This window comes from Schistocerca gregaria, unplaced genomic scaffold (assembly GCF_023897955.1).
Source record: "Schistocerca gregaria isolate iqSchGreg1 unplaced genomic scaffold, iqSchGreg1.2 ptg001713l, whole genome shotgun sequence".
Lineage (NCBI taxonomy): Eukaryota > Metazoa > Arthropoda > Insecta > Orthoptera > Acrididae > Schistocerca > Schistocerca gregaria.
Genome location: NW_026062968.1, coordinates 1 through 27,161, shown reverse-complemented (window position 1 = coordinate 27,161; position 27,161 = coordinate 1). Strand labels below are relative to the sequence as shown.

The following is a 27,161-nucleotide window of genomic DNA, read 5'->3' as shown; positions in this document are numbered from 1 at the left end:
ACACTAGATCGCGTGTTATTGTCGTAGCACAGTGCGCGGTTGCAACGACATGATTCACAGGCGCCGTTTGGTGTCATAGTGGCTGGGCGTTCGTCTCCACGAAATGAGTCCCGAGCATGCCGCTGTACAAAGTGGGAGCGTATAATTTTGTAGTTGTCGTTTAGTAGCGTGTGTATAGATTGCTGCGTTCGCTGGAGTAGCCCTTGTTGCCGTTGTCCGGTGTGGTCTAGTGGCTAGGATACCTGGCTCTCACCCAGGAGGCCCGGGTTCGATTCCCGGTACCGGAAAGCGAGCGCAATTTGTTGCTCCTCTTATGCGACTTGGCCCGACTTAGCTCGACTGACGCTTCGCTGACGCTTGCAGAAAACTACGTTAAGTACGATTCGTGTCACATGTGACGGGCGAGAGCGATGCGACATCTGCCCACCTCTTATCGTGGCACATACCTGAGGTGAACAGAGTAGGAGGACTGCAAGACACTGCCACGGGGGTTGAATGCAGCTAACCACACTGCTTAGTGTCCTTACATCGCAGACACGTTCGTTTGCCAGTATACTTATAATGGAGCCCGCGTCTGACACAGTGGTGTGTGGGCCGAGCTTTGCTGTGCATCGCAACATGCAGTCGCGGAGGACTGCCCTCGGCGGTGCTTCCGTGGCCGTGATCGTCCTAGTGGTTAGGACATTGCGTTGTGGCCGCAATAACCCAGGTTCGAATCCTGGTCACGGCAATTTTTAAGTTTTGCCTTGGTGTCGCTGCAGTGACGGTTGTGGCTCAGTGTTTGAAATCACGGTGCCCTCTTTATTTTTCACTCATGTTCCGCAGGCTGCAGGTGGCACTACCAATTCTTTATCAACACGCAATGCCGCCACACGAGAGCGCGGCAGCAACCTGTGTAGTTACTCTCTATTCGAAAAGGGCAGTTGTTTGAGGGTGCAATGGATGAGCAGCCAGTCGCAGCTGTGTCGTGCACTGTTTCTACAAAAGCGAAGAACACTGGCACAGGTAGCGTGGCCGAGCGGTCTAAGGCGCTGGTTTAAGGCACCAGTCTCTTCGGAGGCGTGGGTTCGAATCCCACCGCTGCCACATTTTTCTGTTTTTTGTGCCATTGTGGTGTTTTCTTCGTGGGGTAGAACGCAGCTCCTGTGACCGCCGTGCAGCGTCGTAGCGTGGCCGAGCGGTCTAAGGCGCTGGTTTCAGGCACCAGTCTCCTCGGAGGCGTGGGTTCGAATCCCACCGCTGCCAATGTTTTCTGTCTCGAAAGCCGCAGCACTGATTACCCGCGACGAAAGCAGCGCAGCAAGCCGTGAGCGTCTCTCTTCTTAAATTGTCGTAGCACAGTGCGCGGTGCAACGACCATGATTCACAGGCGCCGTTTGGTGTCATAGTGGCTGGCGTTCGTCTCCACGAAATGAGTCCCGAGCATGCCGCTGTACAAAGTGGGAGCGTATAATTTTGTAGTTGTCGTTTAGTAGCGTGTGTATAGATTGCTGCGTTCGCTGGAGTAGCCCTTGTGCCGTTGTCCGGTGTGGTCTAGTGGCTAGGATACCTGGCTCTCACCCTGGAGGCCCGGGTTCGATTCCCGGTACCGGAAAAGCGGAGCGCAATTTGTTGCTCCTCTTATGCGACTTGGCCCGACTTAGCTCGACTGACGCTTCGCTGACGCTTGCAGAAACAACGTTAAGTACGATTCGTGGTCACAAGTGACGGCGGAGAGCGATGCGACATCTGCCCACCTCTTATCGAGGCACATACCTGAGGTGAACAGAGTAGGAGGACTGCAAGACACTGCCACGGGGGTTGAATGCAGCTAACCACACTGCTTAGTGTCCTTAACATCGCAGACACGTTCGTTTGCCAGTATACATATAATGGAGCCCGCGTCTGACACAGTGGTGTGTGGGCCGAGCTTTGCTGTGCATCGCAACATGCCAGTCGCGAGGACTGCCCTCGGCGGTGGCTTCCGTGGCCGTGATCGTCTAGTGGTTAGGACATTGCGTTGTGGCCGCAATAACCCAGGTTCGAATCCTGGTCACGGCAATTTTTAAAGTTTTGCCTTGGTGTCGCTGCAGTGACGGTTGTGGCTCAGTGTTTGAAATCACGGTGCCCTCTTATTTTCACTCATGTTCCGCAGGCTGCAGGTGGCACTACCAATTCTTTATCAACACGCAATGCCGCCACACGAGAGCGCGGGCAGGCAACCTGTGTAGTTACTCTCTATTCGAAAGGGCAGTTGTTTGAGGTGCAATGGATGAGCAGCCCAGTCGCAGCTGTGTCGTGCACTGTTTCTACAAAAGCGAAGAACACTGGCACAGGTAGCGTGGCCGAGCGGTCTAAGGCGCTGGTTTAAGGCACCAGTCTCTTCGGAGGCGTGGGTTCGAATCCCACCGCTGCCACATTTTCTGTTTTTTGTGCCATTGTGGTGTTTTCTCGGTGGGGTAGAACGCAGCTCCTGTGACCGCCGTGCAGCGTCGGTAGCGTGGGCCGAGCGGTCTAAGGCGCTGGTTTCAGGCACCAGTCTCCTCGGAGGCGTGGGTTCGAATCCCACCGCTGCCAATGTTTTCTGTCTCGAAAGCCGCAGCACTGATTACCCGCGACGAAAGCAGCGCAGCAAGCCGTGAGCGTCTCTTTCTTAAATTGTCGTAGCACAGTGCGCGGTGCAACGACATGATTCACAGGCGCCGTTTGGTGTCATAGTGGCTGGCGTTCGTCTCCACGAAATGAGTCCCGAGCATGCCGCTGTACAAAGTGGGAGCGTATAATTTTGTAGTTGTCGTTTAGTAGCGTGTGTATAGATTGCTGCGTTCGCTGGAGTAGCCCTTGTGCCGTTGTCCGGTGTGGTCTAGTGGCTAGGATACCTGGCTCTCACCCAGGAGGCCCGGGTTCGATTCCCGGTACCGGAAAAGCGAGCGCAATTTGTTGCTCCTCTTATGCGACTTGGCCCGACTTAGCTCGACTGACGCTTCGCTGACGCTTGCAGAAAACTACGTTAAGTACGATTCGTGGTCACAAGTGACGGCGAGAGCGATGCGACATCTGCCCACCTCTTATCGAGGCACATACCTGAGGTGACAGAGTAGGAGACTGCAAGACACTGCCACGGGGGTTGAATGCAGCTAACCACACTGCTTAGTGTCCTTACATCGCAGACACGTTCGTTTGCCAGTATACATATAATGGAGCCCGCGTCTGACACAGTGGTGTGTGGGCCGAGCTTTGCTGTGCATCGCAACATGCAGTCGCGAGGACTGCCCTCGGCGGTGCTTCCGTGGCCGTGATCGTCTAGTGGTTAGGACATTGCGGTGTGGCCGCAATAACCCAGGTTCGAATCCTGGTCACGGCAATTTTTAAGTTTTGCCTTGGTGTCGCTGCAGTGACGGTTGTGGCTCAGTGTTTGAAATCACGGTGCCCTCTTTATTTTTCACTCATGTTCCGCAGGCTGCAGGTGGCACTACCAATTCCTTTATCAACACGCAATGCCGCCACACGAGGAGCGCGGGCAGCAACCTGTGGTAGTTACTCTCTATTCGAAAAGGGCAGTTGTTTGAGGTGCAATGGATGAGCAGCCAGTCGCAGCTGTGTCGTGCACTGTTTCTACAAAAGCGAAGAACACTGGCACAGGTAGCGTGGCCGAGCGGTCTAAGGCGCTGGTTTAAGGCACCAGTCTCTTCGGAGGCGTGGGTTCGAATCCCACCGCTGCCACATTTTCTGTTTTTTGTGCCATTGTGGTGTTTTCTCGTGGGGTAGAACGCAGCTCCTGTGACCGCCGTGCAGCGTCGGTAGCGTGGCCGAGCGGTCTAAGGCGCTGGTTTCAGGCACCAGTCTCCTCGGAGGCGTGGGTTCGAATCCACGCTGCCAATGTTTTCTGTCTCGAAAGCCGCAGCACTGATTACCCGCGACGAAAGCAGCGCAGCAAGCCGTGAGCGTCTCTTTCTTAATTTGTCGTAGCACAGTGCGCGGGTGCAACGACATGATTCACAGGCGCCGTTTGGTGTCATAGTGGCTGGCTGTTCGTCTCCACGAAATGAGTCCCGAGCATGCCGCTGTACAAAGTGGGAGCGTATAATTTTGTAGTTGTCGTTTAGTAGCGTGTGTATAGATTGCTGCGTTTCGCTGGAGTAGCCCTTGTGCCGTTGTCCGGTGTGGTCTAGTGGCTAGGATCACCTGGCTCTCACCCAGGAGGCCCGGGTTCGATTCCCGGTACCGGAAAAGCGAGCGCATTTGTTTGCTTCCTCTTATGCGACTTGGCCCGACTTAGCTCGACTGACGCTTCGCTGACGCTTGCAGAAAACTACGTTAAGTACGATTCGTGGTCACAAGTGACGGCGAGAGCGATGCGACATCTGCCCACCTCTTATCGAGGCACATACCTGAGGTGAACAGAGTAGGAGGACTGCAAGACACTGCCACGGGGGTTGAATGCAGCTAACCACACTGCTTAGTGTCCTTACATCGCAGACACGTTCGTTTGCCAGTATACATATAATGGAGCCCGCGTCTGACACAGTGGTGTGTGGGCCGAGCTTTGCTGTGCATCGCAACATGCAGTCGCGAGGACTGCCCTCGGCGGTGCTTCCGTGGCCGTGATCGTCTAGTGGTTAGGACATTGCGTTGTGGCCGCAATAACCCAGGTTCGAATCCTGGTCACGGCAATTTTTAAAGTTTTGCCTTGGTGTCGCTGCAGTGACGGTTGTGGCTCAGTGTTTGAAATCACGGTGCCCTCTTTATTTTTCACTCATGTTCCGCAGGCTGCAGGTGGCACTACCAATTCTTTATCAACACGCAATGCCGCCACACGAGAGCGCGGGCAGCAACCTGTGTAGTTACTCTCTATTCGAAAAGGGCAGTTGTTTGAGGTGCAATGGATGAGCAGCCAGTCGCAGCTGTGTCGTGCACTGTTTCTACAAAAGCGAAGAACACTGGCACAGGTAGCGTGGCCGAGCGGTCTAAGGCGCTGGTTTAAGGCACCAGTCTCTTCGGAGGCGTGGGTTCGAATCCCACCGCTGCCACATTTTTCTGTTTTTTGTGCCATTGTGGTGTTTTCTCGTGGGGTAGAACGCAGCTCCTGTGACCGCCGTGCAGCGTCGGTAGCGTGGCCGAGCGGTCTAAGGCGCTGGTTTCAGGCACCAGTCTCCTCGGAGGCGTGGGTTCGAATCCCACCGCTGCCAATGTTTTCTGTCTCGAAAGCCGCAGCACTGATTACCCGCGACGAAAGCAGCGCAGCAAGCCGTGAGCGTCTCTTTCTTAAATTGTCGTAGCACAGTGCGCGGTGCAACGACATGATTCACAGGCGCCGTTTGGTGTCATAGTGGCTGGCGTTCGTCTCCACGAAATGAGTCCCGAGCATGCCGCTGTACAAAGTGGGAGCGTATAATTTTGTAGTTGTCGTTTAGTAGCGTGTGTATAGATTGCTGCGTTCGCTGGAGTAGCCCTTGTGCCGTTGTCCGGTGTGGTCTAGTGGCTAGGATACCTGGCTCTCACCCAGGAGGCCCGGGTTCGATTCCCGGTACCGGAAAAGCGAGCGCAATTTGTTGCTCCTCTTATGCGACTTGGCCCGACTTAGCTCGACTGACGCTTCGCTGACGCTTGCAGAAAACTACGTTAAGTACGATTCGTGGTCACAAGTGACGGCGAGAGCGATGCGACATCTGCCCACCTCTTATCGAGGCACATACCTGAGGTGAACAGAGTAGGAGGACTGCAAGACACTGCCACGGGGGGTTGAATGCAGCTAACCACACTGCTTAGTGTCCTTACATCGCAGACACGTTCGTTTGCCAGTATACATATAATGGAGCCCGCGTCTGACACAGTGGTGTGTGGGCCGAGCTTTGCTGTGCATCGCAACATGCAGTCGCGAGGACTGCCCTCGGCGGTGCTTCCGTGGCCGTGATCGTCTAGTGGTTAGGACATTGCGTTGTGGCCGCAATAACCCAGGTTCGAATCCTGGTCACGGCAATTTTTAAAGTTTTGCCTTGGTGTCGCTGCAGTGACGGTTGTGGCTCAGTGTTTGAAATCACGGTGCCCTCTTTATTTTTCACTCATGTTCCGCAGGCTGCAGGTGGCACTACCAATTCTTTATCAACACGCAATGCCGCCACACGAGAGCGCGGGCAGCAACCTGTGTAGTTACTCTCTATTCGAAAAGGGCAGTTGTTTGAGGTGCAATGGATGAGCAGCCAGTCGCAGCTGTGTCGTGCACTGTTTCTACAAAAGCGAAGAACACTGGCACAGGTAGCGTGGCCGAGCGGTCTAAGGCGCTGGTTTAAGGCACCAGTCTCTTCGGAGGCGTGGGTTCGAATCCCACCGCTGCCACATTTTTCTGTTTTTTGTGCCATTGTGGTGTTTTCTCGTGGGGTAGAACGCAGCTCCTGTGACCGCCGTGCAGCGTCGGTAGCGTGGCCGAGCGGTCTAAGGCGCTGGTTTCAGGCACCAGTCTCCTCGGAGGCGTGGGTTCGAATCCCACCGCTGCCAATGTTTTCTGTCTCGAAAGCCGCAGCACTGATTACCCGCGACGAAAGCAGCGCAGCAAGCCGTGAGCGTCTCTTTCTTAAATTGTCGTAGCACAGTGCGCGGTGCAACGACATGATTCACAGGCGCCGTTTGGTGTCATAGTGGCTGGCGTTCGTCTCCACGAAATGAGTCCCGAGCATGCCGCTGTACAAAGTGGGAGCGTATAATTTTGTAGTTGTCGTTTAGTAGCGTGTGTATAGATTGCTGCGTTCGCTGGAGTAGCCCTTGTGCCGTTGTCCGGTGTGGTCTAGTGGCTAGGATACCTGGCTCTCACCCAGGAGGCCCGGGTTCGATTCCCGGTACCGGAAAAGCGAGCGCAATTTGTTGCTCCTCTTATGCGACTTGGCCCGACTTAGCTCGACTGACGCTTCGCTGACGCTTGCAGAAAACTACGTTAAGTACGATTCGTGGTCACAAGTGACGGCGAGAGCGATGCGACATCTGCCCACCTCTTATCGAGGCACATACCTGAGGTGAACAGAGTAGGAGGACTGCAAGACACTGCCACGGGGGTTGAATGCAGCTAACCACACTGCTTAGTGTCCTTACATCGCAGACACGTTCGTTTGCCAGTATACATATAATGGAGCCCGCGTCTGACACAGTGGTGTGTGGGCCGAGCTTTGCTGTGCATCGCAACATGCAGTCGCGAGGACTGCCCTCGGCGGTGCTTCCGTGGCCGTGATCGTCTAGTGGTTAGGACATTGCGTTGTGGCCGCAATAACCCAGGTTCGAATCCTGGTCACGGCAATTTTTAAAGTTTTGCCTTGGTGTCGCTGCAGTGACGGTTGTGGCTCAGTGTTTGAAATCACGGTGCCCTCTTTATTTTTCACTCATGTTCCGCAGGCTGCAGGTGGCACTACCAATTCTTTATCAACACGCAATGCCGCCACACGAGAGCGCGGGCAGCAACCTGTGTAGTTACTCTCTATTCGAAAAGGGCAGTTGTTTGAGGTGCAATGGATGAGCAGCCAGTCGCAGCTGTGTCGTGCACTGTTTCTACAAAAGCGAAGAACACTGGCACAGGTAGCGTGGCCGAGCGGTCTAAGGCGCTGGTTTAAGGCACCAGTCTCTTCGGAGGCGTGGGTTCGAATCCCACCGCTGCCACATTTTTCTGTTTTTTGTGCCATTGTGGTGTTTTCTCGTGGGGTAGAACGCAGCTCCTGTGACCGCCGTGCAGCGTCGGTAGCGTGGCCGAGCGGTCTAAGGCGCTGGTTTCAGGCACCAGTCTCCTCGGAGGCGTGGGTTCGAATCCCACCGCTGCCAATGTTTTCTGTCTCGAAAGCCGCAGCACTGATTACCCGCGACGAAAGCAGCGCAGCAAGCCGTGAGCGTCTCTTTCTTAAATTGTCGTAGCACAGTGCGCGGTGCAACGACATGATTCACAGGCGCCGTTTGGTGTCATAGTGGCTGGCGTTCGTCTCCACGAAATGAGTCCCGAGCATGCCGCTGTACAAAGTGGGAGCGTATAATTTTGTAGTTGTCGTTTAGTAGCGTGTGTATAGATTGCTGCGTTCGCTGGAGTAGCCCTTGTGCCGTTGTCCGGTGTGGTCTAGTGGCTAGGATACCTGGCTCTCACCCAGGAGGCCCGGGTTCGATTCCCGGTACCGGAAAAGCGAGCGCAATTTGTTGCTCCTCTTATGCGACTTGGCCCGACTTAGCTCGACTGACGCTTCGCTGACGCTTGCAGAAAACTACGTTAAGTACGATTCGTGGTCACAAGTGACGGCGAGAGCGATGCGACATCTGCCCACCTCTTATCGAGGCACATACCTGAGGTGAACAGAGTAGGAGGACTGCAAGACACTGCCACGGGGGTTGAATGCAGCTAACCACACTGCTTAGTGTCCTTACATCGCAGACACGTTCGTTTGCCAGTATACATATAATGGAGCCCGCGTCTGACACAGTGGTGTGTGGGCCGAGCTTTGCTGTGCATCGCAACATGCAGTCGCGAGGACTGCCCTCGGCGGTGCTTCCGTGGCCGTGATCGTCTAGTGGTTAGGACATTGCGTTGTGGCCGCAATAACCCAGGTTCGAATCCTGGTCACGGCAATTTTTAAAGTTTTGCCTTGGTGTCGCTGCAGTGACGGTTGTGGCTCAGTGTTTGAAATCACGGTGCCCTCTTTATTTTTCACTCATGTTCCGCAGGCTGCAGGTGGCACTACCAATTCTTTATCAACACGCAATGCCGCCACACGAGAGCGCGGGCAGCAACCTGTGTAGTTACTCTCTATTCGAAAAGGGCAGTTGTTTGAGGTGCAATGGATGAGCAGCCAGTCGCAGCTGTGTCGTGCACTGTTTCTACAAAAGCGAAGAACACTGGCACAGGTAGCGTGGCCGAGCGGTCTAAGGCGCTGGTTTAAGGCACCAGTCTCTTCGGAGGCGTGGGTTCGAATCCCACCGCTGCCACATTTTTCTGTTTTTTGTGCCATTGTGGTGTTTTCTCGTGGGGTAGAACGCAGCTCCTGTGACCGCCGTGCAGCGTCGGTAGCGTGGCCGAGCGGTCTAAGGCGCTGGTTTCAGGCACCAGTCTCCTCGGAGGCGTGGGTTCGAATCCCACCGCTGCCAATGTTTTCTGTCTCGAAAGCCGCAGCACTGATTACCCGCGACGAAAGCAGCGCAGCAAGCCGTGAGCGTCTCTTTCTTAAATTGTCGTAGCACAGTGCGCGGTGCAACGACATGATTCACAGGCGCCGTTTGGTGTCATAGTGGCTGGCGTTCGTCTCCACGAAATGAGTCCCGAGCATGCCGCTGTACAAAGTGGGAGCGTATAATTTTGTAGTTGTCGTTTAGTAGCGTGTGTATAGATTGCTGCGTTCGCTGGAGTAGCCCTTGTGCCGTTGTCCGGTGTGGTCTAGTGGCTAGGATACCTGGCTCTCACCCAGGAGGCCCGGGTTCGATTCCCGGTACCGGAAAAGCGAGCGCAATTTGTTGCTCCTCTTATGCGACTTGGCCCGACTTAGCTCGACTGACGCTTCGCTGACGCTTGCAGAAAACTACGTTAAGTACGATTCGTGGTCACAAGTGACGGCGAGAGCGATGCGACATCTGCCCACCTCTTATCGAGGCACATACCTGAGGTGAACAGAGTAGGAGGACTGCAAGACACTGCCACGGGGGTTGAATGCAGCTAACCACACTGCTTAGTGTCCTTACATCGCAGACACGTTCGTTTGCCAGTATACATATAATGGAGCCCGCGTCTGACACAGTGGTGTGTGGGCCGAGCTTTGCTGTGCATCGCAACATGCAGTCGCGAGGACTGCCCTCGGCGGTGCTTCCGTGGCCGTGATCGTCTAGTGGTTAGGACATTGCGTTGTGGCCGCAATAACCCAGGTTCGAATCCTGGTCACGGCAATTTTTAAAGTTTTGCCTTGGTGTCGCTGCAGTGACGGTTGTGGCTCAGTGTTTGAAATCACGGTGCCCTCTTTATTTTTCACTCATGTTCCGCAGGCTGCAGGTGGCACTACCAATTCTTTATCAACACGCAATGCCGCCACACGAGAGCGCGGGCAGCAACCTGTGTAGTTACTCTCTATTCGAAAAGGGCAGTTGTTTGAGGTGCAATGGATGAGCAGCCAGTCGCAGCTGTGTCGTGCACTGTTTCTACAAAAGCGAAGAACACTGGCACAGGTAGCGTGGCCGAGCGGTCTAAGGCGCTGGTTTAAGGCACCAGTCTCTTCGGAGGCGTGGGTTCGAATCCCACCGCTGCCACATTTTTCTGTTTTTTTGTGCCATTGTGGTGTTTTCTCGTGGGGTAGAACGCAGCTCCTGTGACCGCCGTGCAGCGTCGGTAGCGTGGCCGAGCGGTCTAAGGCGCTGGTTTCAGGCACCAGTCTCCTCGGAGGCGTGGGTTCGAATCCCACCGCTGCCAATGTTTTCTGTCTCGAAAGCCGCAGCACTGATTACCCGCGACGAAAGCAGCGCAGCAAGCCGTGAGCGTCTCTTTCTTAAATTGTCGTAGCACAGTGCGCGGTGCAACGACATGATTCACAGGCGCCGTTTGGTGTCATAGTGGCTGGCGTTCGTCTCCACGAAATGAGTCCCGAGCATGCCGCTGTACAAAGTGGGAGCGTATAATTTTGTAGTTGTCGTTTAGTAGCGTGTGTATAGATTGCTGCGTTCGCTGGAGTAGCCCTTGTGCCGTTGTCCGGTGTGGTCTAGTGGCTAGGATACCTGGCTCTCACCCAGGAGGCCCGGGTTCGATTCCCGGTACCGGAAAAGCGAGCGCAATTTGTTGCTCCTCTTATGCGACTTGGCCCGACTTAGCTCGACTGACGCTTCGCTGACGCTTGCAGAAAACTACGTTAAGTACGATTCGTGGTCACAAGTGACGGCGAGAGCGATGCGACATCTGCCCACCTCTTATCGAGGCACATACCTGAGGTGAACAGAGTAGGAGGACTGCAAGACACTGCCACGGGGGTTGAATGCAGCTAACCACACTGCTTAGTGTCCTTACATCGCAGACACGTTCGTTTGCCAGTATACATATAATGGAGCCCGCGTCTGACACAGTGGTGTGTGGGCCGAGCTTTGCTGTGCATCGCAACATGCAGTCGCGAGGACTGCCCTCGGCGGTGCTTCCGTGGCCGTGATCGTCTAGTGGTTAGGACATTGCGTTGTGGCCGCAATAACCCAGGTTCGAATCCTGGTCACGGCAATTTTTAAAGTTTTGCCTTGGTGTCGCTGCAGTGACGGTTGTGGCTCAGTGTTTGAAATCACGGTGCCCTCTTTATTTTTCACTCATGTTCCGCAGGCTGCAGGTGGCACTACCAATTCTTTATCAACACGCAATGCCGCCACACGAGAGCGCGGGCAGCAACCTGTGTAGTTACTCTCTATTCGAAAAGGGCAGTTGTTTGAGGTGCAATGGATGAGCAGCCAGTCGCAGCTGTGTCGTGCACTGTTTCTACAAAAGCGAAGAACACTGGCACAGGTAGCGTGGCCGAGCGGTCTAAGGCGCTGGTTTAAGGCACCAGTCTCTTCGGAGGCGTGGGTTCGAATCCCACCGCTGCCACATTTTTCTGTTTTTTGTGCCATTGTGGTGTTTTCTCGTGGGGTAGAACGCAGCTCCTGTGACCGCCGTGCAGCGTCGGTAGCGTGGCCGAGCGGTCTAAGGCGCTGGTTTCAGGCACCAGTCTCCTCGGAGGCGTGGGTTCGAATCCCACCGCTGCCAATGTTTTCTGTCTCGAAAGCCGCAGCACTGATTACCCGCGACGAAAGCAGCGCAGCAAGCCGTGAGCGTCTCTTTCTTAAATTGTCGTAGCACAGTGCGCGGTGCAACGACATGATTCACAGGCGCCGTTTGGTGTCATAGTGGCTGGCGTTCGTCTCCACGAAATGAGTCCCGAGCATGCCGCTGTACAAAGTGGGAGCGTATAATTTTGTAGTTGTCGTTTAGTAGCGTGTGTATAGATTGCTGCGTTCGCTGGAGTAGCCCTTGTGCCGTTGTCCGGTGTGGTCTAGTGGCTAGGATACCTGGCTCTCACCCAGGAGGCCCGGGTTCGATTCCCGGTACCGGAAAAGCGAGCGCAATTTGTTGCTCCTCTTATGCGACTTGGCCCGACTTAGCTCGACTGACGCTTCGCTGACGCTTGCAGAAAACTACGTTAAGTACGATTCGTGGTCACAAGTGACGGCGAGAGCGATGCGACATCTGCCCACCTCTTATCGAGGCACATACCTGAGGTGAACAGAGTAGGAGGACTGCAAGACACTGCCACGGGGGTTGAATGCAGCTAACCACACTGCTTAGTGTCCTTACATCGCAGACACGTTCGTTTGCCAGTATACATATAATGGAGCCCGCGTCTGACACAGTGGTGTGTGGGCCGAGCTTTGCTGTGCATCGCAACATGCAGTCGCGAGGACTGCCCTCGGCGGTGCTTCCGTGGCCGTGATCGTCTAGTGGTTAGGACATTGCGTTGTGGCCGCAATAACCCAGGTTCGAATCCTGGTCACGGCAATTTTTAAAGTTTTGCCTTGGTGTCGCTGCAGTGACGGTTGTGGCTCAGTGTTTGAAATCACGGTGCCCTCTTTATTTTTCACTCATGTTCCGCAGGCTGCAGGTGGCACTACCAATTCTTTATCAACACGCAATGCCGCCACACGAGAGCGCGGGCAGCAACCTGTGTAGTTACTCTCTATTCGAAAAGGGCAGTTGTTTGAGGTGCAATGGATGAGCAGCCAGTCGCAGCTGTGTCGTGCACTGTTTCTACAAAAGCGAAGAACACTGGCACAGGTAGCGTGGCCGAGCGGTCTAAGGCGCTGGTTTAAGGCACCAGTCTCTTCGGAGGCGTGGGTTCGAATCCCACCGCTGCCACATTTTTCTGTTTTTTTGTGCCATTGTGGTGTTTTCTCGTGGGGTAGAACGCAGCTCCTGTGACCGCCGTGCAGCGTCGGTAGCGTGGCCGAGCGGTCTAAGGCGCTGGTTTCAGGCACCAGTCTCCTCGGAGGCGTGGGTTCGAATCCCACCGCTGCCAATGTTTTCTGTCTCGAAAGCCGCAGCACTGATTACCCGCGACGAAAGCAGCGCAGCAAGCCGTGAGCGTCTCTTTCTTAAATTGTCGTAGCACAGTGCGCGGTGCAACGACATGATTCACAGGCGCCGTTTGGTGTCATAGTGGCTGGCGTTCGTCTCCACGAAATGAGTCCCGAGCATGCCGCTGTACAAAGTGGGAGCGTATAATTTTGTAGTTGTCGTTTAGTAGCGTGTGTATAGATTGCTGCGTTCGCTGGAGTAGCCCTTGTGCCGTTGTCCGGTGTGGTCTAGTGGCTAGGATACCTGGCTCTCACCCAGGAGGCCCGGGTTCGATTCCCGGTACCGGAAAAGCGAGCGCAATTTGTTGCTCCTCTTATGCGACTTGGCCCGACTTAGCTCGACTGACGCTTCGCTGACGCTTGCAGAAAACTACGTTAAGTACGATTCGTGGTCACAAGTGACGGCGAGAGCGATGCGACATCTGCCCACCTCTTATCGAGGCACATACCTGAGGTGAACAGAGTAGGAGGACTGCAAGACACTGCCACGGGGGTTGAATGCAGCTAACCACACTGCTTAGTGTCCTTACATCGCAGACACGTTCGTTTGCCAGTATACATATAATGGAGCCCGCGTCTGACACAGTGGTGTGTGGGCCGAGCTTTGCTGTGCATCGCAACATGCAGTCGCGAGGACTGCCCTCGGCGGTGCTTCCGTGGCCGTGATCGTCTAGTGGTTAGGACATTGCGTTGTGGCCGCAATAACCCAGGTTCGAATCCTGGTCACGGCAATTTTTAAAGTTTTGCCTTGGTGTCGCTGCAGTGACGGTTGTGGCTCAGTGTTTGAAATCACGGTACCCTCTTTATTTTTCACTCATGTTCCGCAGGCTGCAGGTGGCACTACCAATTCTTTATCAACACGCAATGCCGCCACACGAGAGCGCGGGCAGCAACCTGTGTAGTTACTCTCTATTCGAAAAGGGCAGTTGTTTGAGGTGCAATGGATGAGCAGCCAGTCGCAGCTGTGTCGTGCACTGTTTCTACAAAAGCGAAGAACACTGGCACAGGTAGCGTGGCCGAGCGGTCTAAGGCGCTGGTTTAAGGCACCAGTCTCTTCGGAGGCGTGGGTTCGAATCCCACCGCTGCCACATTTTTCTGTTTTTTGTGCCATTGTGGTGTTTTCTCGTGGGGTAGAACGCAGCTCCTGTGACCGCCGTGCAGCGTCGGTAGCGTGGCCGAGCGGTCTAAGGCGCTGGTTTCAGGCACCAGTCTCTTCGGAGCCGTGGGCCCGAACACATCGCGCGCTCGCTGCGGCGTGTCGGGCGGTGTTTACTTGCGGATCGCGGTCGGCGGCGTGTGCCTCGCGGTGCTGTTTCTGCAGTAGTTTGTTATTCCTGTGAGTACCATGGATCTCAATCATTCAGAGAATCGTCAGAACAATATTCAGTGCGCGTTTGATAGATCCGTGCGTAGGCCTACGGCTTTCGAGATTCATGAATGGATTAAAAGTGATCTTCAATTACCGAAAAGTGTTGTTCTTGGCGTTCAACTTGACGCGTTCCTTAACTCGGTATTTTTAAAACTGTCGTCTTCCGATATGTGTGATACTCTAGTCAATGTGAATGGTGGTATACGTAAAATCAGGCACCTTGACGGTACTATTAGTGATGTTGTGTTATCGAACGCGGGTTATGGTATACGCACTGTTCGCGTGTTTAACCTGCCATTCGAAGTCCGTAATGAAACTATTTCTCGTAGTTTACTTCCGTATGGTACAGTGCTTTCGGTCGTAAAAGAGAAATGGTCGTCAGCTTATCATTACGACGTTGAGAACGGTGTTCGCAGTGTCCGCATGATTGTCCGACAGCATATACCGTCTTTTGTTGTTGTTGCTGGCCATCGGGCCTTTATTACTTATAGCGGTCAACCGGCAACCTGTTCTTTTTGCAATGGTACCGGACATTTTCGACAGGACTGTCCGAAACGTAGTCGCCCAGTGCAATTACCAAGGACAGACGGTCAGGATGAGGTGACGTGGGCGTCGGTCGCGCTTGGCGCCTCCCCCGCACGTGCGAGTCGTGTGTCTGCACCTGCGATTGCGACCGACGTTGTGGCTATGGACGTTACACCTTCCGTTCCTGTTGCTGATAGCTCCCCGGCGTTGCCTGTGATTTCTTTGCCTGTCGATGTAGCGGCCCCCGTGCCTGATACGCAGGCTGTTGACAAAATTGAGCTACCGATTATGTCTGACCCTGTACCGGCTGATGTAACGCTGTCCGTATTAGAACCCGTATCAGAGGCTGCTCCCACTGTTGTGAATGAGAATGTGTCCGCTGCTGCCGTCGTTGTTGTAGACCGTGAGGTGCGTCTTGACGCCCCCGCGGAACCCAAACCGCGTCGGGAAAGGCCGACTGAGAGGGCTGAAAACGTTCCCCGCATTCGCAGCGCGAGTATTTCGAGTGTTTCCTCTCGTAAGGCGCGAACGCCGTCCCCGGTGGTAACTTGTGTTCCACCGTACAAGTCCACCTCTAAACTAAAAAAATTGCAACGGGCCTCGCAGCGCGCGGTTGTTGACTCGCGGCAGGCGCCGGCTTCCGAACGCCGTCGGCAGCGGCCTGCTGCTTGCAGTCAGCCCGAGGCGTCCGTGAGTTCCGCGGAGTCCAAGCGGGACGAGAAAGTTCGGCAGCTAAAGGTTCTCCTTACTAAAACGGAGCCTGTCGTAGCAAGTGGTATGGCGATGGACGTTGTTCAGGGCGTGTCTCCTGCCAACTTGGCAGCCAAACGTAAATCGGACGACTCACATTGCCGTCGCATCCGGCCGCACTCGCAGGATTCTGGATCTGTTTCTGCCGTCGGCGCTGGACCTGCCACGGCGGCTCCTTCCGGTGCCGCTGTTAGTATGGACACGGAGGTGGTTCAGCCCCCCGTGTTTTCCGGTGATAAGTGTGACTGGGCGGCGGACGTGGAGGTGGACGACGGCACTGGAGCCGGTACGTAGCGCGACTTTGCTCTTTGCTTGGCAGCGTGATTGCATCCGCCGTTGCCTAAGTTTAACGTTGTTTTTTGTGGCGTATTCTTGTCTCTCTTGTGTGCCACCGGTCTGTTGCGCGTTTTAACCTGTATTTTGCACGCGAGTGTAATTTTGGCAGCGCCACTGCACCCGTCGTTGTATGTTTTTATTTGGTGTGTATTTTAAATGTGTTTGGTATTTTTCAATGTGTTGGGTGCCAGCCGCTCGTAGGCGGCACATTTTAGTCGTTCTTGCCGCTCACTTGGATCCTTATGGATACACGGGTGCTTTTCCAGATGTGAGCATTCATTTTTCACACAGTTGTGTAGTTTTGTTGTGTATGGGGTCTGACACGCGTTTTTTGTGTGTTTACCCCGTTCCTCTCAAGACCATGTGCTGTCATACCGGTGCATGTGCCGCTTTTGTGGTGCGTATACCTTTTTTTTTCGCGCGTCTGATGTGTGACATCCGTTTTAGACATAATTTACTGTGCTTGCCACTTCCTTGCATATTTTTAGCGGCACGTGTGCATGCAATTTTTTGCGGACCTAAGTTTTAGCCTTTGAAAGTGTCTGGTGTTTATTGTCCGCTGGCGGAACTTTTAGTCGTTTTGTGTTGAAACAGTGTGTACTCCTTGTGACGCCCATGCTTCCACCGTTGTGCACGCTTCCTTGAATTTTATTCTTCTTGTTATTTCTTGTCTTTGCTGTGTCTGGTGTGTGCCCCCCGCCGCCGATCTTGTCTACATTACTTGTTATCTTCGCAGCGATACTGCCTCGCTTCTTGTGCACACTATATTTGTTGCTCCTTGCGTTGTGTATGGTTCCTGACACGCGTCGGTGGCATATACTTACTGTTAATGTTAACAAAATGCGTAGTCCTCATAAGGTCCTTGCATTAAAAACTCTTTTATGTGAAACCCGTTGCCATGTCGCTTTTTTGCAAGAAGTGACACGGGAGGCTCTCCTGCTTTTAACCGATCTGAGTGACTACGTTATTGTGGATAATGTGGTGTCAGACAATGTCACCGGTACAGCTATTTTAGTCTGCTCCGGGCTCAATGTCACTAATATCGAGTGTCTCCCTACTGGCCGCGCTATTGCGTGCACTATTGAAGGCGTCACGTTTGTTAATGTTTATGCTCCTTCCGGTAGCGACTACGCGGCGCGGCGGCTCTTTTATAGTCAGGAGCTGTGTGAGGTTTTGCACCGCAATTCCGCTCATTTAATTCTCGGCGGTGATTTTAATGCGGTCACCGATGACCGCGATCAGGAGCCGCGCCCCAATAAGTGTCAGGAACTCCACACGCTTCTCACAAGTTTTAATCTGCAGGACACGTGGCGAATGCTCCACCCGGTTGACACCCAATTTACCTATTTTTATCCACAGGGACACAGCCGACTTGATCGGATCTATGTGTCATCGTCACTTGCGGCCCCGGTGGCTCGATCTGAGGTCAGGCCGGTTATTTTTTCAGATCACTGCAGTTATTTTTGTGAACTTTCGCTTCCATTTTTTAGGCCTTCCTATCGCCGAAATCTATGGAAGTTTAACTGCAGCCTGCTGGCCGACTCTCATTTTCAGCAGTGCTTCACTGATATGTGGCACAAACTTTTGCAGGCTAAACCCGGTGATAGTAGCGTTCTCGGGTGGTGGGTTGGTACTGCCAAACCTGCAGTCCGGACCTTTTTAATTAATTTTAGCCGAGACGCAGCGCACTGGCGTCGCTCGACGTCACAGTTTTATCAGAACTGTTTGAAGGATCTCGCCCGCCAAGTTACGGCCCAGCCGCATCTTCTTCCCATTTTTAAACAATTTCAGGCCGAACTTTTGTCCGATCTGCGGCGAAAGGGTAGGGGGCCGGTTACTCGGTGCCAACCTGTGGGTGCCGTGGACGGGGAGCCGCTCTCTATATATCATCTTAATAGAGAGCGGAAGATGCGCGAACGATTGGCCTTTAATGCGTGGGTCACTCGGGATGGAACAAAGACTTCCGACAGGGTGACGATTGAGAGGGAAATCCACGCACATTTTGAGTCTCTCTTTCGGGACGTTGATGTCGAACCCGCTGCGCTGCGTCGTCTTTTACAGGGGATTCCAAATGTTTTACGTCGCACAGACCGTGTCCATCTTAATGAGGCTTTTACGTCCGATGAATTGCACGAAGCTGTCAAGCGAAGTCCTAGGGGAAAATCTCCCGGAATGGACGGCATTCCCGCTGAATTTTATTTGCAATTTTTTAACCTTTTACGCGATACGTTAACCGGTATCGCGAATGAAATTCTTAATGGCGCTCCTCTACCAACGGAATTTGCAGCGGGATGCATCACGCTCATTCCCAAATCGAAAGCGACGCCGAATCTCCACGCTGTTCGACCGATCACTCTGTTAAACGCGGACTATAAGATCATGGCGAGGTGCGTCGCGCACAGACTGCGGCAAGTCATGCCGCGCGTTCTCTGTGAACATCAGACGTGTGCTGTGCGTGACAGGAATATTTTTGACGCCGTTCTGGCCTATAGGGACTGTATCGGTTTTGTACGCGGCAACAGAGTTCGGTCGGCAGCCATTATGTTGATCGATTTCCAGAATGCGTTTGACAGGGTTGGCCATGCCTATTTGCGGCGTGTCATGGTTGCAATGGGCTTTGGCCGTAAGTTTACCCACACGGTTCAGGGTTTTTTGCGCAATGCCACGTCGAGTGTCATCGTCAATGGGTCCCTCAGTCAGCCTATACGTCTAACTCGCTCGGTCAGACAGGGTTGCCCGTTGTCAATGACACTGTACGCTTTGGCGCTCGACCCGCTGCTGCGGTCTATCTGCCGCGAGTGTCCCGGGATCCAACTTGGGGAAGATCACCTCACTTGTCGGGCTTATGCCGACGATCTTGGGGTGTTCTTGGGTCGGCCGGCTGATGTGGATACCCTGTACTCTGTTCTCCGGCTGTTTGAGAAGGCGACGGGGGCCGTTGTGAATGTTCACAAGACGGTTTTGCTGCCTCTTACTCCACGCATGAGCCATGTGCGTCGAAATTGGTTCAGTGTTGTGCAGCAGCACAAAGTCCTGGGGGTTATTTTGTCTGATAATCCTCAGCGCATGGAGGCTCTGAATTGGCGCCCCGTCTTACACAAAATTCGAGCGGTTGTTAAAATTCATGCGGCCCGGCATTTGGCGCTCCATGACAAGGTGCATCTCATTAACACTACCATCTTAGCTAGAGCGTGGTATTTAGCACAGGTTCTCCCGGTTCCTAAGCTTCTAGATCGCGCTATTAAACAGGCCGTCTACTGGCTCCTTTGGAAAGGGGAAATTTTCAAAGTTTCGTTAGCCACCTGCACCTTACATACGGCCGATGGGGGACTCGGTCTGGTGGATTTTTCCGCCAAATGCGCGGCGCTCCTCCTCAAACGGACTACGGCCGTATTGGAGAAAGGCACCAGCAGTGCCACGGTCAGGTTGTTCACCCAATACCGCCCACCTTCCGTGGTTGCTCCGGTCTCTGTCAGCCACATACCCTTTGCGCTGAATTACGTGCGGCGTTTTTATTTTAACAGCAGCTATCTTGCGCATAGTGGCACCAGCGGCGGTCGTGTGGGCGACATTGTCCGTGCTCTGAGGGGATTACCGGCCAGAAACAAGTGGGAGTACCGCCTACCGCACACTGACTGGCGGACAGTTTGGCGCAACATCACCACCCCCGTGCTTCCTGCACCTGTCAGAGCGACGTGGTATAAAGTGGTCAATGGCACGATTCCTACAAATGCTAAACTGCACTCTATTCATCTGAGTCCGTCCCCTGCATGCGAAGAATGCCATGTCGACGATACCATTGAACATCGTTTCGTGTGCCGTCGGTTCCGTGCTGTGTGGGACACTGCTCGGGATATGGTTCGTCTCGTCAACAGGGTGTCTACAGCGCAGGTGACAGTGGCAGATGCAATCGTACCTCAGTGTAAGGCGTTTCCATCCACCAAACGCAATGCCACCATCTGGTTACTCGGCCATACAATTTATTCGCTCTTTTGTCTCAAACTGACGGATCGTTTGGATTTTCTCACCTACTTATGGACTGAGCACGGCAAGTACCGTGTTCGTACCGATTATGTTCTGACTTTTGCAAATTTTTTGCATGTCGCTTTGGCGCATGCTTTTGCTCCTTACCGATGTCGACTTAATTAATTTTCCAAATTCCTGCTTAAAACTGTGACGTGATCGTGAGCGAATTCGTTTAGCGATGCATGACTATTCAGTATCTGGAACGAAAAATATAACGTAATCGGGAGACATTTCTCCCTTGGGAATTGCCTCGTATATGGTGTATTGCGAGGATTTTTGTTTTCCTTTCTTTATTTTCCTCTTGTTTTCCACTCTGCCATGTTATGGTTTGGGATCGTGTTACCGCGAAGAAGCGTTTGCATGAAAGTGTTCCCTTTTTTGTGGACATTTCATTGTGTTTTACTTACTTTTACTTTAGTCAGGATTGATGGTGTGATTTTCCTAATTGAATTGCATTGTATTTTTTTTTTTTTTTTTTTTTTTTTTTTTTTTTTTTTTTTTTTTTTTTTTTTTTTTTTTTTTTTTTATTAAGAGTGATCATCGCACCTCTCTTTCTTTTTCCACGGAGTACGTCCGTGATTATGACTTCTCTGTTGCTGAATGGCGTTTTGCTTTGTGTGCTGACTGGACTTTTCTTTGACTGATTTCCGGAAGTAATATTATTCTTTATTTTCCACTTCACGAAGCAATCGCATGTTTACTCTGATTTCCGTGAAGATCCACACCTTTCCGTTAACCCTTTCACCAACAATGCCTCAGAGGAAGGAGGCTTACTTTTCATTTTGCTATGGTCAACGTTCGTTTTCGTTTAAGTTACATCTGGCAACGGCACTAACTATAGCTGAGAAGCTCGCCGACGAAGGCGTTATTTGGAGAGCGAAAGGACGGGCTATAAGGGGAGATGGGAGGCCCACAAAAAAAAAAAAGAGAAAAAAAAAAAAAAAAAAAAAAAAAAAAAAAAAAAAAAAAAAAAACAAAAAAAAAAAAAAAAAAAAAAAGCTGCCACATTTTTCTGTTTTTTGTGCCATTGTGGTGTTTTCTCGTGGGGTAGAACGCAGCTCCTGTGACCGCCGTGCAGCGTCGGTAGCGTGGCCGAGCGGTCTAAGGCGCTGGTTTCAGGCACCAGTCTCCTCGGAGGCGTGGGTTCGAATCCCACCGCTGCCAATGTTTTCTGTCTCGAAAGCCGCAGCACTGATTACCCGCGACGAAAGCAGCGCAGCAAGCCGTGAGCGTCTCTTTCTTAAATTGTCGTAGCACAGTGCGCGGTGCAACGACATGATTCACAGGCGCCGTTTGGTGTCATAGTGGCTGGCGTTCGTCTCCACGAAATGAGTCCCGAGCATGCCGCTGTACAAAGTGGGAGCGTATAATTTTGTAGTTGTCGTTTAGTAGCGTGTGTATAGATTGCTGCGTTCGCTGGAGTAGCCCTTGTGCCGTTGTCCGGTGTGGTCTAGTGGCTAGGATACCTGGCTCTCACCCAGGAGGCCCGGGTTCGATTCCCGGTACCGGAAAAGCGAGCGCAATTTGTTGCTCCTCTTATGCGACTTGGCCCGACTTAGCTCGACTGACGCTTCGCTGACGCTTGCAGAAAACTACGTTAAGTACGATTCGTGGTCACAAGTGACGGCGAGAGCGATGCGACATCTGCCCACCTCTTATCGAGGCACATACCTGAGGTGAACAGAGTAGGAGGACTGCAAGACACTGCCACGGGGGTTGAATGCAGCTAACCACACTGCTTAGTGTCCTTACATCGCAGACATGTTCGTTTGCCAGTATACATATAATGGAGCCCGCGTCTGACACAGTGGTGTGTGGGCCGAGCTTTGCTGTGCATCGCAACATGCAGTCGCGAGGACTGCCCTCGGCGGTGCTTCCGTGGCCGTGATCGTCTAGTGGTTAGGACATTGCGTTGTGGCCGCAATAACCCAGGTTCGAATCCTGGTCACGGCAATTTTTAAAGTTTTGCCTTGGTGTCGCTGCAGTGACGGTTGTGGCTCAGTGTTTGAAATCACGGTGCCCTCTTTATTTTTCACTCATGTTCCGCAGGCTGCAGGTGGCACTACCAATTCTTTATCAACACGCAATGCCGCCACACGAGAGCGCGGGCAGCAACCTGTGTAGTTACTCTCTATTCGAAAAGGGCAGTTGTTTGAGGTGCAATGGATGAGCAGCCAGTCGCAGCTGTGTCGTGCACTGTTTCTACAAAAGCGAAGAACACTGGCACAGGTAGCGTGGCCGAGCGGTCTAAGGCGCTGGTTTAAGGCACCAGTCTCTTCGGAGGCGTGGGTTCGAATCCCACCGCTGCCACATTTTTCTGTTTTTTGTGCCATTGTGGTGTTTTCTCGTGGGGTAGAACGCAGCTCCTGTGACCGCCGTGCAGCGTCGGTAGCGTGGCCGAGCGGTCTAAGGCGCTGGTTTCAGGCACCAGTCTCCTCGGAGGCGTGGGTTCGAATCCCACCGCTGCCAATGTTTTCTGTCTCGAAAGCCGCAGCACTGATTACCCGCGACGAAAGCAGCGCAGCAAGCCGTGAGCGTCTCTTTCTTAAATTGTCGTAGCACAGTGCGCGGTGCAACGACATGATTCACAGGCGCCGTTTGGTGTCATAGTGGCTGGCGTTCGTCTCCACGAAATGAGTCCCGAGCATGCCGCTGTACAAAGTGGGAGCGTATAATTTTGTAGTTGTCGTTTAGTAGCGTGTGTATAGATTGCTGCGTTCGCTGGAGTAGCCCTTGTGCCGTTGTCCGGTGTGGTCTAGTGGCTAGGATACCTGGCTCTCACCCAGGAGGCCCGGGTTCGATTCCCGGTACCGGAAAAGCGAGCGCAATTTGTTGCTCCTCTTATGCGACTTGGCCCGACTTAGCTCGACTGACGCTTCGCTGACGCTTGCAGAAAACTACGTTAAGTACGATTCGTGGTCACAAGTGACGGCGAGAGCGATGCGACATCTGCCCACCTCTTATCGAGGCACATACCTGAGGTGAACAGAGTAGGAGGACTGCAAGACACTGCCACGGGGGTTGAATGCAGCTAACCACACTGCTTAGTGTCCTTACATCGCAGACATGTTCGTTTGCCAGTATACATATAATGGAGCCCGCGTCTGACACAGTGGTGTGTGGGCCGAGCTTTGCTGTGCATCGCAACATGCAGTCGCGAGGACTGCCCTCGGCGGTGCTTCCGTGGCCGTGATCGTCTAGTGGTTAGGACATTGCGTTGTGGCCGCAATAACCCAGGTTCGAATCCTGGTCACGGCAATTTTTAAAGTTTTGCCTTGGTGTCGCTGCAGTGACGGTTGTGACTCAGTGTTTGAAATCACGGTGCCCTCTTTATTTTTCACTCATGTTCCGCAGGCTGCAGGTGGCACTACCAATTCTTTATCAACACGCAATGCCGCCACACGAGAGCGCGGGCAGCAACCTGTGTAGTTACTCTCTATTCGAAAAGGGCAGTTGTTTGAGGTGCAATGGATGAGCAGCCAGTCGCAGCTGTGTCGTGCACTGTTTCTACAAAAGCGAAGAACACTGGCACAGGTAGCGTGGCCGAGCGGTCTAAGGCGCTGGTTTAAGGCACCAGTCTCTTCGGAGGCGTGGGTTCGAATCCCACCGCTGCCACATTTTTCTGTTTTTTGTGCCATTGTGGTGTTTTCTCGTGGGGTAGAACGCAGCTCCTGTGACCGCCGTGCAGCGTCGGTAGCGTGGCCGAGCGGTCTAAGGCGCTGGTTTCAGGCACCAGTCTCCTCGGAGGCGTGGGTTCGAATCCCACCGCTGCCAATGTTTTCTGTCTCGAAAGCCGCAGCACTGATTACCCGCGACGAAAGCAGCGCAGCAAGCCGTGAGCGTCTCTTTCTTAAATTGTCGTAGCACAGTGCGCGGTGCAACGACATGATTCACAGGCGCCGTTTGGTGTCATAGTGGCTGGCGTTCGTCTCCACGAAATGAGTCCCGAGCATGCCGCTGTACAAAGTGGGAGCGTATAATTTTGTAGTTGTCGTTTAGTAGCGTGTGTATAGATTGCTGCGTTCGCTGGAGTAGCCCTTGTGCCGTTGTCCGGTGTGGTCTAGTGGCTAGGATACCTGGCTCTCACCCAGGAGGCCCGGGTTCGATTCCCGGTACCGGAAAAGCGAGCGCAATTTGTTGCTCCTCTTATGCGACTTGGCCCGACTTAGCTCGACTGACGCTTCGCTGACGCTTGCAGAAAACTACGTTAAGTACGATTCGTGGTCACAAGTGACGGCGAGAGCGATGCGACATCTGCCCACCTCTTATCGAGGCACATACCTGAGGTGAACAGAGTAGGAGGACTGCAAGACACTGCCACGGGGGTTGAATGCAGCTAACCACACTGCTTAGTGTCCTTACATCGCAGACACGTTCGTTTGCCAGTATACATATAATGGAGCCCGCGTCTGACACAGTGGTGTGTGGGCCGAGCTTTGCTGTGCATCGCAACATGCAGTCGCGAGGACTGCCCTCGGCGGTGCTTCCGTGGCCGTGATCGTCTAGTGGTTAGGACATTGCGTTGTGGCCGCAATAACCCAGGTTCGAATCCTGGTCACGGCAATTTTTAAAGTTTTGCCTTGGTGTCGCTGCAGTGACGGTTGTGGCTCAGTGTTTGAAATCACGGTGCCCTCTTTATTTTTCACTCATGTTCCGCAGGCTGCAGGTGGCACTACCAATTCTTTATCAACACGCAATGCCGCCACACGAGAGCGCGGGCAGCAACCTGTGTAGTTACTCTCTATTCGAAAAGGGCAGTTGTTTGAGGTGCAATGGATGAGCAGCCAGTCGCAGCTGTGTCGTGCACTGTTTCTACAAAAGCGAAGAACACTGGCACAGGTAGCGTGGCCGAGCGGTCTAAGGCGCTGGTTTAAGGCACCAGTCTCTTCGGAGGCGTGGGTTCGAATCCCACCGCTGCCACATTTTTCTGTTTTTTGTGCCATTGTGGTGTTTTCTCGTGGGGTAGAACGCAGCTCCTGTGACCGCCGTGCAGCGTCGGTAGCGTGGCCGAGCGGTCTAAGGCGCTGGTTTCAGGCACCAGTCTCCTCGGAGGCGTGGGTTCGAATCCCACCGCTGCCAATGTTTTCTGTCTCGAAAGCCGCAGCACTGATTACCCGCGACGAAAGCAGCGCAGCAAGCCGTGAGCGTCTCTTTCTTAAATTGTCGTAGCACAGTGCGCGGTGCAACGACATGATTCACAGGCGCCGTTTGGTGTCATAGTGGCTGGCGTTCGTCTCCACGAAATGAGTCCCGAGCATGCCGCTGTACAAAGTGGGAGCGTATAATTTTGTAGTTGTCGTTTAGTAGCGTGTGTATAGATTGCTGCGTTCGCTGGAGTAGCCCTTGTGCCGTTGTCCGGTGTGGTCTAGTGGCTAGGATACCTGGCTCTCACCCAGGAGGCCCGGGTTCGATTCCCGGTACCGGAAAAGCGAGCGCAATTTGTTGCTCCTCTTATGCGACTTGGCCCGACTTAGCTCGACTGACGCTTCGCTGACGCTTGCAGAAAACTACGTTAAGTACGATTCGTGGTCACAAGTGACGGCGAGAGCGATGCGACATCTGCCCACCTCTTATCGAGGCACATACCTGAGGTGAACAGAGTAGGAGGACTGCAAGACACTGCCACGGGGGTTGAATGCAGCTAACCACACTGCTTAGTGTCCTTACATCGCAGACACGTTCGTTTGCCAGTATACATATAATGGAGCCCGCGTCTGACACAGTGGTGTGTGGGCCGAGCTTTGCTGTGCATCGCAACATGCAGTCGCGAGGACTGCCCTCGGCGGTGCTTCCGTGGCCGTGATCGTCTAGTGGTTAGGACATTGCGTTGTGGCCGCAATAACCCAGGTTCGAATCCTGGTCACGGCAATTTTTAAAGTTTTGCCTTGGTGTCGCTGCAGTGACGGTTGTGACTCAGTGTTTGAAATCACGGTGCCCTCTTTATTTTTCACTCATGTTCCGCAGGCTGCAGGTGGCACTACCAATTCTTTATCAACACGCAATGCCGCCACACGAGAGCGCGGGCAGCAACCTGTGTAGTTACTCTCTATTCGAAAAGGGCAGTTGTTTGAGGTGCAATGGATGAGCAGCCAGTCGCAGCTGTGTCGTGCACTGTTTCTACAAAAGCGAAGAACACTGGCACAGGTAGCGTGGCCGAGCGGTCTAAGGCGCTGGTTTAAGGCACCAGTCTCTTCGGAGGCGTGGGTTCGAATCCCACCGCTGCCACATTTTTCTGTTTTTTGTGCCATTGTGGTGTTTTCTCGTGGGGTAGAACGCAGCTCCTGTGACCGCCGTGCAGCGTCGGTAGCGTGGCCGAGCGGTCTAAGGCGCTGGTTTCAGGCACCAGTCTCCTCGGAGGCGTGGGTTCGAATCCCACCGCTGCCAATGTTTTCTGTCTCGAAAGCCGCAGCACTGATTACCCGCGACGAAAGCAGCGCAGCAAGCCGTGAGCGTCTCTTTCTTAAATTGTCGTAGCACAGTGCGCGGTGCAACGACATGATTCACAGGCGCCGTTTGGTGTCATAGTGGCTGGCGTTCGTCTCCACGAAATGAGTCCCGAGCATGCCGCTGTACAAAGTGGGAGCGTATAATTTTGTAGTTGTCGTTTAGTAGCGTGTGTATAGATTGCTGCGTTCGCTGGAGTAGCCCTTGTGCCGTTGTCCGGTGTGGTCTAGTGGCTAGGATACCTGGCTCTCACCCAGGAGGCCCGGGTTCGATTCCCGGTACCGGAAAAGCGAGCGCAATTTGTTGCTCCTCTTATGCGACTTGGCCCGACTTAGCTCGACTGACGCTTCGCTGACGCTTGCAGAAAACTACGTTAAGTACGATTCGTGGTCACAAGTGACGGCGAGAGCGATGCGACATCTGCCCACCTCTTATCGAGGCACATACCTGAGGTGAACAGAGTAGGAGGACTGCAAGACACTGCCACGGGGGTTGAATGCAGCTAACCACACTGCTTAGTGTCCTTACATCGCAGACACGTTCGTTTGCCAGTATACATATAATGGAGCCCGCGTCTGACACAGTGGTGTGTGGGCCGAGCTTTGCTGTGCATCGCAACATGCAGTCGCGAGGACTGCCCTCGGCGGTGCTT

The 27,161-nt window shown here is 53.4% G+C and overlaps 60 non-coding genes across 60 annotated transcripts; all 60 read left to right on the top strand.

Annotated features, from left to right (window-relative positions):
* The first annotated feature begins 215 nt into the window (after positions 1–215).
* Positions 216–287, top strand: Trnae-cuc (transfer RNA glutamic acid (anticodon CUC)). The gene has a single exon. It is a non-coding gene; the product is annotated as a tRNA-Glu (tRNA).
* Positions 288–657: 370 nt separating this feature from the next.
* Trnah-gug (transfer RNA histidin (anticodon GUG)) lies at positions 658–730 on the top strand. The gene has a single exon. It is a non-coding gene; the product is annotated as a tRNA-His (tRNA).
* A 274-nt stretch (positions 731–1,004) lies between these two features.
* On the top strand, positions 1,005–1,086 carry Trnal-aag (transfer RNA leucine (anticodon AAG)). Its single transcript has one exon. It is a non-coding gene; the product is annotated as a tRNA-Leu (tRNA).
* A 77-nt stretch (positions 1,087–1,163) lies between these two features.
* Positions 1,164–1,245, top strand: Trnal-cag (transfer RNA leucine (anticodon CAG)). The gene has a single exon. It is a non-coding gene; the product is annotated as a tRNA-Leu (tRNA).
* Positions 1,246–1,522: 277 nt separating this feature from the next.
* On the top strand, positions 1,523–1,594 carry Trnae-cuc (transfer RNA glutamic acid (anticodon CUC)). Its single transcript has one exon. It is a non-coding gene; the product is annotated as a tRNA-Glu (tRNA).
* A 374-nt stretch (positions 1,595–1,968) lies between these two features.
* Trnah-gug (transfer RNA histidin (anticodon GUG)) lies at positions 1,969–2,040 on the top strand. The gene has a single exon. It is a non-coding gene; the product is annotated as a tRNA-His (tRNA).
* A 274-nt stretch (positions 2,041–2,314) lies between these two features.
* On the top strand, positions 2,315–2,396 carry Trnal-aag (transfer RNA leucine (anticodon AAG)). Its single transcript has one exon. It is a non-coding gene; the product is annotated as a tRNA-Leu (tRNA).
* Positions 2,397–2,473: 77 nt separating this feature from the next.
* On the top strand, positions 2,474–2,556 carry Trnal-cag (transfer RNA leucine (anticodon CAG)). The gene has a single exon. It is a non-coding gene; the product is annotated as a tRNA-Leu (tRNA).
* A 275-nt stretch (positions 2,557–2,831) lies between these two features.
* Trnae-cuc (transfer RNA glutamic acid (anticodon CUC)) lies at positions 2,832–2,903 on the top strand. Its single transcript has one exon. It is a non-coding gene; the product is annotated as a tRNA-Glu (tRNA).
* A 368-nt stretch (positions 2,904–3,271) lies between these two features.
* Positions 3,272–3,343, top strand: Trnah-gug (transfer RNA histidin (anticodon GUG)). The gene has a single exon. It is a non-coding gene; the product is annotated as a tRNA-His (tRNA).
* A 277-nt stretch (positions 3,344–3,620) lies between these two features.
* On the top strand, positions 3,621–3,702 carry Trnal-aag (transfer RNA leucine (anticodon AAG)). The gene has a single exon. It is a non-coding gene; the product is annotated as a tRNA-Leu (tRNA).
* A 434-nt stretch (positions 3,703–4,136) lies between these two features.
* Positions 4,137–4,209, top strand: Trnae-cuc (transfer RNA glutamic acid (anticodon CUC)). The gene has a single exon. It is a non-coding gene; the product is annotated as a tRNA-Glu (tRNA).
* Positions 4,210–4,580: 371 nt separating this feature from the next.
* Positions 4,581–4,652, top strand: Trnah-gug (transfer RNA histidin (anticodon GUG)). The gene has a single exon. It is a non-coding gene; the product is annotated as a tRNA-His (tRNA).
* Positions 4,653–4,927: 275 nt separating this feature from the next.
* On the top strand, positions 4,928–5,009 carry Trnal-aag (transfer RNA leucine (anticodon AAG)). The gene has a single exon. It is a non-coding gene; the product is annotated as a tRNA-Leu (tRNA).
* Positions 5,010–5,086: 77 nt separating this feature from the next.
* Trnal-cag (transfer RNA leucine (anticodon CAG)) lies at positions 5,087–5,168 on the top strand. Its single transcript has one exon. It is a non-coding gene; the product is annotated as a tRNA-Leu (tRNA).
* Positions 5,169–5,443: 275 nt separating this feature from the next.
* Positions 5,444–5,515, top strand: Trnae-cuc (transfer RNA glutamic acid (anticodon CUC)). Its single transcript has one exon. It is a non-coding gene; the product is annotated as a tRNA-Glu (tRNA).
* Positions 5,516–5,886: 371 nt separating this feature from the next.
* Trnah-gug (transfer RNA histidin (anticodon GUG)) lies at positions 5,887–5,958 on the top strand. Its single transcript has one exon. It is a non-coding gene; the product is annotated as a tRNA-His (tRNA).
* Positions 5,959–6,233: 275 nt separating this feature from the next.
* On the top strand, positions 6,234–6,315 carry Trnal-aag (transfer RNA leucine (anticodon AAG)). The gene has a single exon. It is a non-coding gene; the product is annotated as a tRNA-Leu (tRNA).
* A 77-nt stretch (positions 6,316–6,392) lies between these two features.
* Trnal-cag (transfer RNA leucine (anticodon CAG)) lies at positions 6,393–6,474 on the top strand. The gene has a single exon. It is a non-coding gene; the product is annotated as a tRNA-Leu (tRNA).
* A 275-nt stretch (positions 6,475–6,749) lies between these two features.
* Positions 6,750–6,821, top strand: Trnae-cuc (transfer RNA glutamic acid (anticodon CUC)). The gene has a single exon. It is a non-coding gene; the product is annotated as a tRNA-Glu (tRNA).
* Positions 6,822–7,191: 370 nt separating this feature from the next.
* On the top strand, positions 7,192–7,263 carry Trnah-gug (transfer RNA histidin (anticodon GUG)). The gene has a single exon. It is a non-coding gene; the product is annotated as a tRNA-His (tRNA).
* Positions 7,264–7,538: 275 nt separating this feature from the next.
* On the top strand, positions 7,539–7,620 carry Trnal-aag (transfer RNA leucine (anticodon AAG)). The gene has a single exon. It is a non-coding gene; the product is annotated as a tRNA-Leu (tRNA).
* Positions 7,621–7,697: 77 nt separating this feature from the next.
* On the top strand, positions 7,698–7,779 carry Trnal-cag (transfer RNA leucine (anticodon CAG)). The gene has a single exon. It is a non-coding gene; the product is annotated as a tRNA-Leu (tRNA).
* A 275-nt stretch (positions 7,780–8,054) lies between these two features.
* Trnae-cuc (transfer RNA glutamic acid (anticodon CUC)) lies at positions 8,055–8,126 on the top strand. Its single transcript has one exon. It is a non-coding gene; the product is annotated as a tRNA-Glu (tRNA).
* A 370-nt stretch (positions 8,127–8,496) lies between these two features.
* Trnah-gug (transfer RNA histidin (anticodon GUG)) lies at positions 8,497–8,568 on the top strand. Its single transcript has one exon. It is a non-coding gene; the product is annotated as a tRNA-His (tRNA).
* Positions 8,569–8,843: 275 nt separating this feature from the next.
* Trnal-aag (transfer RNA leucine (anticodon AAG)) lies at positions 8,844–8,925 on the top strand. The gene has a single exon. It is a non-coding gene; the product is annotated as a tRNA-Leu (tRNA).
* A 77-nt stretch (positions 8,926–9,002) lies between these two features.
* Positions 9,003–9,084, top strand: Trnal-cag (transfer RNA leucine (anticodon CAG)). Its single transcript has one exon. It is a non-coding gene; the product is annotated as a tRNA-Leu (tRNA).
* Positions 9,085–9,359: 275 nt separating this feature from the next.
* Positions 9,360–9,431, top strand: Trnae-cuc (transfer RNA glutamic acid (anticodon CUC)). Its single transcript has one exon. It is a non-coding gene; the product is annotated as a tRNA-Glu (tRNA).
* Positions 9,432–9,801: 370 nt separating this feature from the next.
* Positions 9,802–9,873, top strand: Trnah-gug (transfer RNA histidin (anticodon GUG)). Its single transcript has one exon. It is a non-coding gene; the product is annotated as a tRNA-His (tRNA).
* A 275-nt stretch (positions 9,874–10,148) lies between these two features.
* On the top strand, positions 10,149–10,230 carry Trnal-aag (transfer RNA leucine (anticodon AAG)). Its single transcript has one exon. It is a non-coding gene; the product is annotated as a tRNA-Leu (tRNA).
* Positions 10,231–10,308: 78 nt separating this feature from the next.
* On the top strand, positions 10,309–10,390 carry Trnal-cag (transfer RNA leucine (anticodon CAG)). The gene has a single exon. It is a non-coding gene; the product is annotated as a tRNA-Leu (tRNA).
* Positions 10,391–10,665: 275 nt separating this feature from the next.
* Positions 10,666–10,737, top strand: Trnae-cuc (transfer RNA glutamic acid (anticodon CUC)). The gene has a single exon. It is a non-coding gene; the product is annotated as a tRNA-Glu (tRNA).
* Positions 10,738–11,107: 370 nt separating this feature from the next.
* Trnah-gug (transfer RNA histidin (anticodon GUG)) lies at positions 11,108–11,179 on the top strand. Its single transcript has one exon. It is a non-coding gene; the product is annotated as a tRNA-His (tRNA).
* Positions 11,180–11,454: 275 nt separating this feature from the next.
* On the top strand, positions 11,455–11,536 carry Trnal-aag (transfer RNA leucine (anticodon AAG)). Its single transcript has one exon. It is a non-coding gene; the product is annotated as a tRNA-Leu (tRNA).
* A 77-nt stretch (positions 11,537–11,613) lies between these two features.
* Trnal-cag (transfer RNA leucine (anticodon CAG)) lies at positions 11,614–11,695 on the top strand. Its single transcript has one exon. It is a non-coding gene; the product is annotated as a tRNA-Leu (tRNA).
* Positions 11,696–11,970: 275 nt separating this feature from the next.
* On the top strand, positions 11,971–12,042 carry Trnae-cuc (transfer RNA glutamic acid (anticodon CUC)). Its single transcript has one exon. It is a non-coding gene; the product is annotated as a tRNA-Glu (tRNA).
* A 370-nt stretch (positions 12,043–12,412) lies between these two features.
* Trnah-gug (transfer RNA histidin (anticodon GUG)) lies at positions 12,413–12,484 on the top strand. Its single transcript has one exon. It is a non-coding gene; the product is annotated as a tRNA-His (tRNA).
* A 275-nt stretch (positions 12,485–12,759) lies between these two features.
* Trnal-aag (transfer RNA leucine (anticodon AAG)) lies at positions 12,760–12,841 on the top strand. Its single transcript has one exon. It is a non-coding gene; the product is annotated as a tRNA-Leu (tRNA).
* A 78-nt stretch (positions 12,842–12,919) lies between these two features.
* Trnal-cag (transfer RNA leucine (anticodon CAG)) lies at positions 12,920–13,001 on the top strand. Its single transcript has one exon. It is a non-coding gene; the product is annotated as a tRNA-Leu (tRNA).
* A 275-nt stretch (positions 13,002–13,276) lies between these two features.
* On the top strand, positions 13,277–13,348 carry Trnae-cuc (transfer RNA glutamic acid (anticodon CUC)). Its single transcript has one exon. It is a non-coding gene; the product is annotated as a tRNA-Glu (tRNA).
* A 370-nt stretch (positions 13,349–13,718) lies between these two features.
* On the top strand, positions 13,719–13,790 carry Trnah-gug (transfer RNA histidin (anticodon GUG)). Its single transcript has one exon. It is a non-coding gene; the product is annotated as a tRNA-His (tRNA).
* A 275-nt stretch (positions 13,791–14,065) lies between these two features.
* Positions 14,066–14,147, top strand: Trnal-aag (transfer RNA leucine (anticodon AAG)). The gene has a single exon. It is a non-coding gene; the product is annotated as a tRNA-Leu (tRNA).
* A 7,000-nt stretch (positions 14,148–21,147) lies between these two features.
* Trnal-cag (transfer RNA leucine (anticodon CAG)) lies at positions 21,148–21,229 on the top strand. Its single transcript has one exon. It is a non-coding gene; the product is annotated as a tRNA-Leu (tRNA).
* A 275-nt stretch (positions 21,230–21,504) lies between these two features.
* On the top strand, positions 21,505–21,576 carry Trnae-cuc (transfer RNA glutamic acid (anticodon CUC)). The gene has a single exon. It is a non-coding gene; the product is annotated as a tRNA-Glu (tRNA).
* A 370-nt stretch (positions 21,577–21,946) lies between these two features.
* Trnah-gug (transfer RNA histidin (anticodon GUG)) lies at positions 21,947–22,018 on the top strand. The gene has a single exon. It is a non-coding gene; the product is annotated as a tRNA-His (tRNA).
* Positions 22,019–22,293: 275 nt separating this feature from the next.
* Positions 22,294–22,375, top strand: Trnal-aag (transfer RNA leucine (anticodon AAG)). The gene has a single exon. It is a non-coding gene; the product is annotated as a tRNA-Leu (tRNA).
* A 77-nt stretch (positions 22,376–22,452) lies between these two features.
* Positions 22,453–22,534, top strand: Trnal-cag (transfer RNA leucine (anticodon CAG)). The gene has a single exon. It is a non-coding gene; the product is annotated as a tRNA-Leu (tRNA).
* A 275-nt stretch (positions 22,535–22,809) lies between these two features.
* Trnae-cuc (transfer RNA glutamic acid (anticodon CUC)) lies at positions 22,810–22,881 on the top strand. Its single transcript has one exon. It is a non-coding gene; the product is annotated as a tRNA-Glu (tRNA).
* Positions 22,882–23,251: 370 nt separating this feature from the next.
* Trnah-gug (transfer RNA histidin (anticodon GUG)) lies at positions 23,252–23,323 on the top strand. Its single transcript has one exon. It is a non-coding gene; the product is annotated as a tRNA-His (tRNA).
* Positions 23,324–23,598: 275 nt separating this feature from the next.
* On the top strand, positions 23,599–23,680 carry Trnal-aag (transfer RNA leucine (anticodon AAG)). The gene has a single exon. It is a non-coding gene; the product is annotated as a tRNA-Leu (tRNA).
* Positions 23,681–23,757: 77 nt separating this feature from the next.
* Trnal-cag (transfer RNA leucine (anticodon CAG)) lies at positions 23,758–23,839 on the top strand. The gene has a single exon. It is a non-coding gene; the product is annotated as a tRNA-Leu (tRNA).
* A 275-nt stretch (positions 23,840–24,114) lies between these two features.
* Trnae-cuc (transfer RNA glutamic acid (anticodon CUC)) lies at positions 24,115–24,186 on the top strand. The gene has a single exon. It is a non-coding gene; the product is annotated as a tRNA-Glu (tRNA).
* Positions 24,187–24,556: 370 nt separating this feature from the next.
* Trnah-gug (transfer RNA histidin (anticodon GUG)) lies at positions 24,557–24,628 on the top strand. Its single transcript has one exon. It is a non-coding gene; the product is annotated as a tRNA-His (tRNA).
* A 275-nt stretch (positions 24,629–24,903) lies between these two features.
* Positions 24,904–24,985, top strand: Trnal-aag (transfer RNA leucine (anticodon AAG)). Its single transcript has one exon. It is a non-coding gene; the product is annotated as a tRNA-Leu (tRNA).
* Positions 24,986–25,062: 77 nt separating this feature from the next.
* Positions 25,063–25,144, top strand: Trnal-cag (transfer RNA leucine (anticodon CAG)). The gene has a single exon. It is a non-coding gene; the product is annotated as a tRNA-Leu (tRNA).
* Positions 25,145–25,419: 275 nt separating this feature from the next.
* On the top strand, positions 25,420–25,491 carry Trnae-cuc (transfer RNA glutamic acid (anticodon CUC)). The gene has a single exon. It is a non-coding gene; the product is annotated as a tRNA-Glu (tRNA).
* Positions 25,492–25,861: 370 nt separating this feature from the next.
* Trnah-gug (transfer RNA histidin (anticodon GUG)) lies at positions 25,862–25,933 on the top strand. The gene has a single exon. It is a non-coding gene; the product is annotated as a tRNA-His (tRNA).
* Positions 25,934–26,208: 275 nt separating this feature from the next.
* Trnal-aag (transfer RNA leucine (anticodon AAG)) lies at positions 26,209–26,290 on the top strand. Its single transcript has one exon. It is a non-coding gene; the product is annotated as a tRNA-Leu (tRNA).
* Positions 26,291–26,367: 77 nt separating this feature from the next.
* On the top strand, positions 26,368–26,449 carry Trnal-cag (transfer RNA leucine (anticodon CAG)). Its single transcript has one exon. It is a non-coding gene; the product is annotated as a tRNA-Leu (tRNA).
* A 275-nt stretch (positions 26,450–26,724) lies between these two features.
* Trnae-cuc (transfer RNA glutamic acid (anticodon CUC)) lies at positions 26,725–26,796 on the top strand. Its single transcript has one exon. It is a non-coding gene; the product is annotated as a tRNA-Glu (tRNA).
* Positions 26,797–27,161: the final 365 nt, after the last annotated feature.